Source organism: Rhinoraja longicauda, chromosome 10 (genome assembly GCF_053455715.1).
Source record: "Rhinoraja longicauda isolate Sanriku21f chromosome 10, sRhiLon1.1, whole genome shotgun sequence".
Classification (NCBI taxonomy): Eukaryota; Metazoa; Chordata; class Chondrichthyes; order Rajiformes; family Arhynchobatidae; genus Rhinoraja; species Rhinoraja longicauda.
The window spans coordinates 43,290,345-43,302,953 of NC_135962.1; positions in this window are offsets into that span (position 1 = coordinate 43,290,345).

A 12,609-nucleotide genomic window follows, 5' to 3' on the forward strand; every position below is an offset into this window, starting at 1 on the left:
TCAGTAATAGGAACCACAGCAGAAAGGGTTGGAAGATTTAATAAAAGATTTTGAAATTGGAAACATATTGAAAAAAGAAGAATAAAAAACCCCCAATTTAGTTGGGGAATCAGCAGCAATTGAACATAAACTTAAAATGATTAGGCATGTAGGGTGAGGTTTCCTTCTGCTTTCTGTTTAGCCCCAGGCAGCTGAGGTAAAGCTATAGAACATTTAAAGCAAAAGTTAATAAATATTTCAAGCAAAGGAGGATGACAATTACAGGGGTAGGGCAGGGTAAAAGCGTATTGTGTCATTTGGCCAAATACGTGCTTCAGTGTGCAATTGTCTCCAATTCAGAATTTGTGCTGGAGTAGCAATTGCAATATATTGGCCACTAACAACATTATGGCGGGGAACAATTTACTTTTTAATTAATTTGAATCTTACAACCTCTTGTCTATAAGGTAGATTAATTTGAAGAGTTGCATTGGATTTACCTTATACATATTTCTGTCATTACCTATCAGAAAATGTTAAGAAATATCAACTAATCTTAAGTTTTATTGAGTTAGCTCTCCTATTTCTAGAATGGTGATGGGAGTTAACGCCATCAATGGACACTGTTCTAGAGGGAATGTGAGGTGATTGGGTGAGATATATGTCTGTTGGGGGTTGAAATGAAATAATTCAACTAGTTGTCCTTAGGTGTTTGCCGTGAAAAGGTCACCTGGATTATTTATCCTGTAATCCTTTATCCTTTAATACTTCACTGAATTCAACCAGTTTGCAATGCTCTGTTAGAAATGAAAGCACTTTGTTTCCTTCATGGTAGGCTGAGCCCGTGGATTAAGATGCACGGGATTAACAGTGACTTGGTTGTATTGATTCAGAATTGGTGTAATGATAGAAGCAGAGGGTTGCATTGGAAGGACAGTATTCAAGCTGGAGGTCTGTGACCAGTGGAGTTACTGCAGGGATCTGTGCTATGTTCCCTGCTGTTTGTCATGTGGTCTTAGTTTAGTTTATTGTAGTTGTACCTCTTGCCTGATGGGAGAGGAGAGAAGAGGGAATATCCAGGGTGATTATCACCCAGGAACCAGGGAGACTGATCCTTGATTCTGCTGGTTGCCTTGCCGAGGCATCATGCAGTGGTAGATGGAGTCAATGGAAGGGGGGTTGGTTTGCTTGATAGTCTAGGTTATGTCCACGAATCTCTGCAATTTCTTGCGCTCTTCGATGAAGTTGTTCCCAAACCAGGCTGTGATGCATCCCAATAAAATGCTTTCTAAAACATATCTGTAGAAGTTGTGAGGATTGTTGGGGACATGCCGAATTTAACCATCTAGGGAAGTAGAGGCATTGGTGTGCTTTCTTAGTCAGAGCTTCGATGTGGCTGGTCATATAAATGACTTGGACATAAATATGGACAGGTTGGTTAGTAACTTTGCAGATGACATCAAGATTGAGGAATTTGAGGAAGGACATTCTTACTATTGAGGGAGTGCAGCGTAGGTTCACAAGGTTAATTCCCGGAATATCGGGACTGTCGTATATTGAAAGACTGGAGTGACTGGGGTTGTATACTCTGGAATTTAGAAGGATGAGAGGGGATCTTATTGAAACATATAAGATTATTAAGGGGTTGGACATGCTAGAGGCAGGAAAAATGTTCCCGATGTTGGGGGAGTCCCGAACCAGTACCCACAGTTTAAGAATAAGGGGTAGGCCATTTAGAACAGAGATGGGGAAAAACTTTTTCATTCAGAGAGTTGTGAACCTGTGGGATTCTCTGCCTCAGAAGGCAGTGGAGGCCAATTCCCTGGATGCTTTCAAGAGAGAGTTAGATAGAGCTCTTAATGATAGCAGAGTCAAGGGATATGGGGAGAAGGCAGGAACGGGGTACTGATTGTGGATGATCAGCCATGATCACGGTGAATGGTGGTGCTGGCTCGAAGGGCCGAATGGCCTACTCCTGCGCCTATTGTCTATTGTTAATTATCTATAAGATTGCTGGGGTTGTGGATTGCGAGGAAGGCTGTCAAAATATAGTGGGATAGAGATCAGAAATGGGAGGAAAAATGGTAGGTGGAATTTAATGTGTGAGGTGTTGCACTTTGGGAGGTCAAATATAAGGGGAAAATATACAATGAATGGCATGATGTATGACCCTCAACAACAATAATGAACAGAGGCATATTGGGGTCCAAGTTCATATGCCTGTGAAAATGGCAACACAAGCAGATAGAGTGGTAAAGAATGTATGTGGTATGCTTGCTTTCATAGTTTGGGGCATTGAGTATAAAAGTTAGGAAACCATGATGCAGCCATGAAGGACTTTGGTTGGGCCACATTTGCAGTATTGCATGCAGATCCGGTTTCCCCATTAGAGGAAGGTTTTAGAAAGGGTGTAGGAGGTGGTTTACCGGGGATAGCTACAGAGAGAGGTTGGACAGACTTGGAATGTTTGAGGTTGTGGTGAATCCTGATAGAAGTATATAAAATTATGAGTGGCATAGATAGGGTAGACAGTCCCAGGATGGAAAAATCAAACATGAGGGGGCATAGTTTTAAGGTGAGAGGGACATAGTTTAAGGAGATGCTCGGAGCAACTTTTTTACACAGAGGGTGGTGAGTTGCCGGAACGCACTGCCGGTGTAGGTGATTGAGCCAGATACGATAGTGACATTTAGGAGACTTTTGGAAAGGGATTTCGATATGCAGGGAATGGAAGGATATGGTAGTTAAGAGATGGTTTTGGCATCATGTTCGGCACAGACATTGTGGGCTGAAGGGCCTGTTCTTGTGCTGTACTATGTTCTAATATATTAAACACCTAAAATAAAACATTTTTTTCAGAATATGTTAAAACAATAAACACGGGATGTGAAAACAATTCAACTCATGAACAAAGTTTGATATTCAGGAGATTATACAGGGTGCCAGCACTCCCTCTAATGGCTATATGTTAAAACATATAACAATTGCCCGCAAGTGTTTAAAACCAATTTGCACATTACCAGACTCAGCCGTCCAGCCTGCAGGTTTCTCCATCCATCGTATGGACCGTACGCAGGCATCTGGGTAAGGGAGAGGCAGGGGCGTCTGCCTCATGGTCAACTCTTCGTGGTGCTCAGACGTGGCAGTTCTGTCTAACTCCTGCTCTCCCCACCTGGAACGTCTGGCGTTGAAGTGCCTCCCCTTCTACCTCCCGAGGGAATTCACCTCCATCATCCTGACCGCGGTCTACATCCCCCCCAGGCAGACGTCCATCTAGCATTGGAGGTGCTGCACGCCGTAGTCAACAAGCACCAGACAGCTTATCCCGAAGCGTTTACCACCAGAGCCGGGGACTTCAACAAAGCCAACCTGAAAAGAACCACTCCCAAACTACCACCAACATGTCGCCTGCAGCACCAGAGGATTAAACACCCTTGCCCACTGCTGTACGACCATCAAGGATGCCTATCGCTCTATCTCTCACCCTCATGCATACAGGCAGCAACTGAAGAACGCATTCCCAGAGGTGAGGATGCACACAGCTGGTCTGGGGAGGCAGAGGAACAACTACAGGACTGCTTGGAGTCAGTAGACTAGGCAATGTTCAAGGTCACGGCAACGGACCTGAATGAATACGCCACAGTCGTTACAGACTTCATAAGGAAATGTGTGGAGGACTGTGTTCCTACAAAAACCTTTCGAGTGTTTCCTAACCAGAAGCCTTGGATGAACCAGGAGATTCGCATTCTTCTGAGGACCAGATCCCGGGCATTCAGGTCTGGTGATGCAGAGGTCTATAGGAAGTCCAGATACGACCTTGACAAGGCCATCAAAAAGGCCAAAAGAGACTTCCGCTCAAAGCTGGAGGTTGGGGAGGATGTTCGGCAACTGTGGCAGGGTTGTAATGCCATCACCTCCTACAAGGCAAAACCAGGAGGCAGCTCAAGCGACAGTGAAGCATCAACCCTTGAAGAGCTCAATGCGTTCAATGCTATGATAGGGAGAACACTGATGGGCTTTCCCGAGCCCGCATACGCCCTGATGGTATTACAGTCACAGTCACAGAGGCCGACGTCAGAAGATCCTTCAGGGGGTTGAACCCACGGAAAGCACCTGGACCTGATGGTATACCCGGTCGAGTTCTCAAAACCTGTGCAGACCAACTGGCTGGAGTTTTTGCGGACATTTTCAACCTCTCACTACTGAGGTTTGAGGTTCCCACCTGCTTTAAGAGGGCATCAATAATACCAGTGCCCGAGAAGAGTAACGTGACATGGGGTATAATTATAGTATTTAATGTTCTATGCCATGTTCTTTATTGTAAACTTGTAACATCAGAAAAAAAATCAAAATATATTTTTGTTCACTGTCAAAAACTGCAGTACTTTAGGATCTCTCTTGACCTTTATTAAACGAAGATTAAGAGCTCAGATGTAATACTTTGTCAGTAAAAAAACTGTTTGATCCTTTGATATGTATGCTTCTATTATAATCTCTGATTAAATAGTTAAGTTATTCTTATAAGATGTCAGATTCCTCCTCATCTGGGCAGCACAGTGGCACAGCGGTAGAGTTACTGCCTTACAGCGCTTACAGCGCCAGAGACCCGGGTTCGATCCCAACTACGGGTGCTGTCTGTACGAGTTTATACGTTCTTCCCGTGACTTACGTGAGTTTTCTCCAAGATCTTCGGTTTCCACCCACACTCCAAAGACGTACAGGTATTTAGGTAAATTGCCTTGGTAAATGTGAAAATTGTCCCTAGTGTGTGTAGGATAGTGTTAATGTGCGGGGATCTCTGGTCTGTGCGTACTCAATGGGCCGAAGAGCCTGTTTCCGCACTGTATCTCTAAAATAAACTAAACTAAAACTTCTTCTCCATGGTGGTTATTTACCTGCTATCAAGGGAAGTCACCCTCAACTCACCTCGAGGACTCAGCTCTTTATTCTCCATTTGGACCAAGGCTGTGATGGCGTCTGCAGCATAGCAGTGCTCAAAACTGGTTCATAAATGATAGGAGCAGAATTAGGCCATTTGGCCCATCAAGTCAACTCTGCCATTCAATCATGGCTGATCCATCCTTCCCTCTTAACGCCATTTTCCTGCCTTCTTCCCATAACCCTTGACACCCATACTAATGAAGAATCTATCTACCTCTGCCTTAAAAATATCAATTGACTTGGCCTCCACAACCTTCTGTGACAATGAATTCCACAGATTCACCACCCTCTGATGAAATAAATTCCTCCTCATCTCCTTCCTAAAGGAACGTCCTTTAATTCTGAGGCTATGACCTCTGGTCCTAGACTCTCCAACGAGTAGAAACATCCTCTCCACACCCATTTTATCCAGGCCTTTTACTATTTGTTAAGTTTCAATGAGGTCCCCCCTCATCCTTCTGAACTCCAGCGAGTAGAGGGGAGTAAGTGCCGCTGGTACCACTGTCAATGACGGCTTCCATCATTTTCATCATGGCTGACATTAGACTGATTGGGCTGTAATTAACTGGATTTGATGTGTCCTGCTTTTGTGAAGTAGACATATCTGGGCGATGTCCCACATTGTTTTGGCTGTTGTTCTCTCAGCAATTGCTTGATACCACATGGATAAATTGAATCTGATGAAGCCAGCTTCAGTGATTGTGGGGATTTCAGAAGGAGGCTGAGATAAATCATCCAGTCAGTACTTCTGGATGAACATAGTTGTGAATGCATCTGCTTTGTCATTTGGCACTCATGTGCTGGTTCCTGCCATCGATGAAAATGAAAATATTCTTAGAGCCTCTTCCCCCTTTTAGTTGTCCTATTGTCCATCAGAGCACACAACTGGATAGGGTAGGACCACAGAGGTTCAATCTAATCCATTAGTTTTGAGAATACTTAGATGTAGATATTAAATGCTATTGTTTTGCAGTTTTGGATGCAATGTTGCAGCTTCACTCAGTTGACACCTCACTTTCAGCTTTGTCATTAATGTTTCTTTCTTCATTACCTCTTGCAACTGGATTCATTTCCTGACATATTAATAATGGGCGAGTGAGTAAGATACCAAGCCTTCAGGTTTCCAAGTCCTAAGCTTTGACGTTTTTCTAAATCACTGCTTCTCAAAATCTTTTCTCCTTTAAGACACCTTAACATGATTCTTTGACTAAACTTTTGGTCAGTGATTTCAAGGTGGCTCAGTGTGAAATTTTATTTGATAATGCTTTTGGTGAAACTCCTCGGTACATTTGCTAAATTAAAGTTGTTCTGACAATATAAGTTGCTGCTGTGATGTGATACAAATTATTCTGCAGCTGCTTTCCTGATAGTGACACAAGGAATGAATTGTAGAACCGATCACCAACATTAAGCTTGTATTTTTTTTCTGATTTTAAGTTTGAATCGATAAAGAAGTTTTTTTTTGGTAAATATTTTGGAGCTTTTGGTGGTGGTCAGGATGTTGATCAGGATTTTGATCAGGGCATGTAGACATGAGGAATGGCACAAAAAGCTGGAGTAACTCAAAGGGACAGGTAGCATCTCTGACGAGAAGGAATGAGTGACGTTTAAGTCGAGACCCTTCTTCAGACTTGTGTCTATCTTCGGCTTAAACCAGCATCTGCAGTTCTTTCCTAGACATGAGGAACTGCAGATGGTTGTTTACAAATACAGTTCTGCACTTTACGTGGGTTTTTTTTTGCTTCTCAGGATCATCTGGTGAAGTCCGGCTGCCAAATCTAGATTGGTGCCTTGAGTCAAGTCAGCGATCAGATAGCACTTGAGGTGGGTGAGTACTAATTGAAATCCCTGTGGGAAGCCTTGAGGGAGCCTTTCATTAGGATCTTTTGGAAATTGGGACTGTGACCAGTTGATTGGGCTGTTTAGTTTAGAATAGTTGAGAGACACAGCGCAGAAATAGGCCTTTCGGCCCACCAGGTCCGCGCCGACAAGCAATCCCCGTACATTAACACCACCCTACACACACCTGGGACAATTTACAATGATACCGAAGCCAATTAACCTACAAACCTGTACGTCTTTGGAGTGTGGGAGGAAACCGGAGCATCCGGAGAAAACCTACGCGGTCGCAGGGAGAACGTACCGATAGTACCCATAGTCAGGATCGAACCCTGGGTCTCTGGCGCTGTAAGGCAGGAACTCTACCGCTGCGCCACCATACTGTCCTAATTGTCTCAATATTCAATAACAAAACAGAATCCAAGAAAAAAAATTCCTTTGCATTAATTACATTTTTATTTGTGATTCATTTCAGAATATACACCGATCAGCCAAAACATTATGACCTGATGAGCCAAAACATTATGACCATCTGCCTAATTTGCTGTTGGTCCTCCATGTGCAGCCCTATACACAGCAGGGTGCGATGCAGTGTGTATAATGACACATTCCTCCAGAGACCACCATTAAAATTTTCTGTGACTTATTCCACCCCTTGACAGGTGCCATTGTAACAAGATAATCAATGTTTTTCACTTTGCCTGTCAGTGGTCATAATGTTTTGGCTGATCGGTGTATTTACATAGCTTTATTGATGTAATTGTTTCAGGGAGAGATTTGGGGAGAGATTAGTATTGGGGTTAAAGGGTACAAGAGACAAAAGTTAATTATGGGACTCCTTGGTAATGTGCCACAGGGACCATGTGGTCTTGGGAATGCCCATCAATGGTTGCAATGCAGTCCAAGTACATTTACAATGGTGTAGAACTAAAATAAAATAAATTATCCAATCCTTTGGCCAAATAATCAATTTTATCATCATATACCCCTTATCTTGAGCTTTTGGAAACAAATCAAAAATTGTTGGAACCATGGTTTAGCAATGAAGCTGGTATGATATATTGAAACATCTAGTTCATGAGATGTATTGGTTTCAGGTGTCTATGACAACATCATCTGTCAACTAGTAAATTAATTACAATGAAACCTGACACGGAGCTGTTTGCTGGTGTCCAATATCTATCTCTCGTAGCCGTGCAATAAACTTTAGTTGATGTTGACATTAGAGCTAATTAATCTCTCAGTTTAATATTTCTAACCTACTGTTGGATAGACAAGTTTGCACTTGTTTTATAGGTATGTCCTCTTGAATCCAACGTGATTCTATCCCCTAAGTGAGATCATTTAGCTCAGTTTGCTGGAGTAAATATCTACTTATAACGGCGCAGGACTATGTTGGATATGCCCCACTACCTGTGATTCCTGTGATGCCTGCATGCACTCACCATTTCTGAACTGATTCTCAACACCAGGACAGCCTATCACTGCTAAAGGCTATTGAACCTCTGTTAAATATCTCTGAAAGTCATCTTAAAGGGATTTTAAATTTAAAAAAAAAGTATATATATATATATAGACATTGTAAAAATAAAAGTAATATAAAGTTAAATAATCCAAACAGTTACCTGCACTTTCCCTTCCATACAGAGTCGGTGATACCAACCAAACACTTGGGGTCACCATTCAAATGCCAGCCCTTCCCAGTGTAAAGTTAAGGAGCTGTTGCCAAGTTCATTTGAACCCTGTCCACACAATGTCAGTGGTCCATCGCTGGACCCAATGGGGAGTCCAATGTAATAGAAAGGAACAGCAGATGGTGGTTTACACCAATGATGGAGTGTGAGCAGAGATGCAACTCCAGGACAGTTCAGATTTCTACGTTTAGTGGGACTTGCGTGGAAGTTCAAGATGAGCTCAGAGATGGAAGGATGAGCAGCTAGTAGTTCCACTGGACTGGCAGCTGTTCATCAACTCAATTTGGCCCAAAGGAGAAGGTCGTGCAGGGCTGTCATGTCGTTACGCATCCTGCCAGTAAGCTTATGGCATTTTGCCTTTTAAACTTCCTAGTTTGTATTCTGAAGACTATTTGCATATTTGGCAGGTCCTCAGGTGCTAAAAGGTTTTAAGTGACTGTGGTGGGGGTCTTGATTTGAAACTCCACCTTAGCCCAGAATTAGGATTAGGAAATAAACATACATTGGATATGACTGCCCAGGGGATTGTTAAACTACTTCAACATTCATTAACTAGATGGCATGCAATTTGTTGGCGAAAACCTGACTGGATGCCTTTTTCCTCTCCATAACTAGCTGATTTGAAATAGAGCATTGCTTATAGTTTTGCACACTCTTTAAAGACATACCCGCTTTGTTTTAGGGAACAAAAAAGTACCATTGAACCATTAACTTGCAATGGTTAAACCTTGCATCTGACATTAATTGTACTTCTTTATTACTGAGAACTGTGGCTACTTCCCTTCGATACTGGGGATGCTCGGAATTATACTCAGTCCTAAAAGAGAAATATACCAATTGCCTTTAAAGGGAAATTTATCAATGTGACATAACAATAATTTAACAATATTCACACCTCCTCTCTCAAGATTTGAAGGCGGCCCTTAAAAGATATTAGAGATTTACATTCAAGATGTAACCAAGATCCTATCTTATTATTATTATTATTATTCCTGGGTTTCTCTTTGGATTTCATCTGGAGCAGCAAGCACTCTGCCACTGTAGCAGTTCGGCATCTTTTAAGAGTCAAAGGGAAAAATAGGGATTTCCCTGAGCACATGGAGAGTGGGCCCAGCTGCTGAAGATGAGAGAGACTCACGGGTGGGGGAGGTGGTAAAGTGGATTCATTGCTCCTCAGGATTCATGAGGATATCCCTGTTGCCCTGGACTCTGCTCGTCAGGTTTTGCCTGAAAACCTTGGTGCTCTCTGCGCCAGTTCCTTGACCTGAAACATGCCACTGTTTGTCAGCCAGCTCCACTGCACATCTTCAAAGGAAGTTGTGCTTAGAGCCTAAACTGCTCCAGGGATTAAAGCAAAATGTTCTTATGATCCAAGTTTGAATGCCAAGCCTACAAAGTCATTTTCAGTCTTGTGGGCAAGATTGAGTGTTGATAATTGACAATTTACATCTCGTAGTGACATACTTGTGGATCCAGATTATTAGGATCTGAATATATTTTTAAGCTCCACAATTTCTGTTGCCCCATGATTATTTGCATGTATCCATTTTAAATTCCAATGTTCATAAGCCAATAATAATAAGCCAGTCTGAAGTAGGGTCCATACCCGAAACGTCACCTATCCATGTTCTCCAGGGATGCTGCCTGACCTACTGAGTTACTCTACAGATTGTGTCATTGTCTTTTGTAAACAAGCATCTACAATTCCTTGTTTCTACTTCATAATAAGAAAATTTGTTACAACAAAAACCCAATCTAATTGGCAAAGGCTAACTGTTCTGATTGATGCAATTTGTATTTAGTATTTTAAATGCCAGTAAGTCTGGAACCTCTGCCATCTCAATGCTGGAGTTGTCATATTTATTGATTGAAAGTTAGGTCAGTCATATATCTCAATAGTGGCATGCTTGTAAGTTCAAGGGAAGATAGACACAAAATGCTGGAGTAACTCAGCGAGTCAGGCAGCATCTCTGGATAAAAGCAAGAGGTGACGTTTCGGGTCGAGACCTTTCTTAAGCATCACCTATTCCTTTTCTCCAGAGATGCTGCCTTAGTTATTCCAGCACTTTGTGTCTATCTTCAGTAAACCAGCATCTGCAGTTCCTTCCTACACATAAGTTCCCCAGGTCCTGCACAAAAGATTCACCAGAGAGCTCCAACCTGCTGCACAGCTCGAGATCCTATTGTTGTGAATAGGGATTGAATATCTGTATATATAAGACCATGGTAAGTTCTTTTTCTATTTATTTTGGCCCACTTTCTTCTTTCACATAAATGCATTTTGCTCAGTTTAACCATTGTTTTATCTTTCTTAATTTGCTTGTCATTTTATTTGAACATCGCACCTGTTGCACTTTATTCCCTGCGTGTGTTGAAATGCTTTGTAAACTCTATCGTATCTGTTTCTTGCACCCGTTCCAGGTATTAGGTGATTGCACGTAAGGTCGTGAGGGCAAAGTGCGTGATGCACGGAGTTGCTCAGGCCATCTGGAGGGCATGGCAGCCTCCAGCATACACTACCAACACGGGACATTGTTACCTTTAAAAAGCCCCCAAAAGGCACAATTTTTGAGTTGTAAAAAACGAGGAAGAATCTGGAGGATCCGGCGGAGGAAGGGGAACCAGGAGAAGGGCTAAGTCTTGTCTGGCCAGACGGCGGGAGAAGGGGAAACGTTACTCCAGCATTTTGTGAATAAATACCTGCGGTTGAATGGAAGGTTATTTCCCCATAATCCATAGCGGTTGGGAAACCGCTCTACCCCCAGCAATCAAAGACACTTCACTGTATCTTTGCCAGCAATGGAGCTGGGTAAGGTGGGTCAACAACTCCCTCTTCCACAGGTAGTATAAGAAAATAACTGCAGATGCTGGTACAAATCGAAGAAGGGTCTCGACCCGAAACGTCACCCATTCCTTCTCTCCTGAGATGCTGCCTGACCTGCTGAGTTACTCCAGCATTTTGTGAATAAATACCCTCTTCCACAGAATTTGTTTCTTTCACGAAATGCATTGCAGTCTCTCGCTTCGTGTTGGGGGAACATAGTACTAGTTTTAGTTCAGGTTGTCCACACTTCTGGTTTCAGAAAGTTCTTTATGCGAGTTTGTGTTATCCTGCTTATTATTACAGCCCTTAAAAGTATCGTTTGCCCTGTATCCAACTCCAAGGGTATCTATTTACACCGGCATCGTAGCCATGTCGATGTACTTTATCTTCCCGCTGCCGGCAGCTACAATTAGTTCCTGAACCGACTGGGGTCTGTGGTCCAACAGGTAGTATAAGAAAATAACTGCAGATGCTGGTACAAATCGAAGGTATTTATTCACAAAATGCTGGAGTAACTCAGCAGGTCAGGCAGCATCTCAGGAGAGAAGGAATGGGTGATGTTTCGGGTCGAGACCCTTCTTCAGACTGATGTCAGGGTGGGAGGGTGCCGATGCCGACCATGCAATCTCCCGACCAAGCGGGCCGTTCCAAGCCGGGCTGAGCATGTAACCTCTTGCCCTCTTCGCTCTGTGTTACCGCTAGTCTGCTTGGGCTGCTGAGACCCCGGGCAGATGCAGGGTCTCTCTGCCCAGTGTGGGACTCGAGGAGGTGGGGAATCGTGCTGAAGTTTGTGCTGCAGAGAAAATCGTGTCAGCTTTTTTTTTAACCATTGAAGAGATTCGCTTCAACAAACAATCCCTGGAGGAACTCTTAAGATTATTAAGGGGTTGGACACGTTAGAGGCAGGAAACATGTTCCCAATGTTGGGGGAGTTCAGAACAAGGGGTCACAGTTTAAGAATAAGGGGTAGGCCATTTAGAACTGAGATGAGGAAAAACTTTTTCAGTCAGAGAGTTGTGAATCTGTGGAATTCTCTGCCTCAGAAGGCAGTGGAGGCCAATTCTCTGAATACATTCAAGAGAGAGCTAGACAGAGCTCTTAAGGATAGCGGAGTCAGGGGGTATGGGGAGAAGGCAGGAACGGGGTACTGATTGAGAATGATCAGCCATGATCACATTGAATGGCGGTGCTAGCTCGAAGGGCCGAATGGCCTCCTCCTGCACCTATTGTCTATTGTCTATTGTCTAACTCAGCGGGCTGAGCAACAAGAATGAATGAGGCAGATCCAATTCTTATCAGGAGAAATAATCTCGGTCCAATTGTTCAGACTGG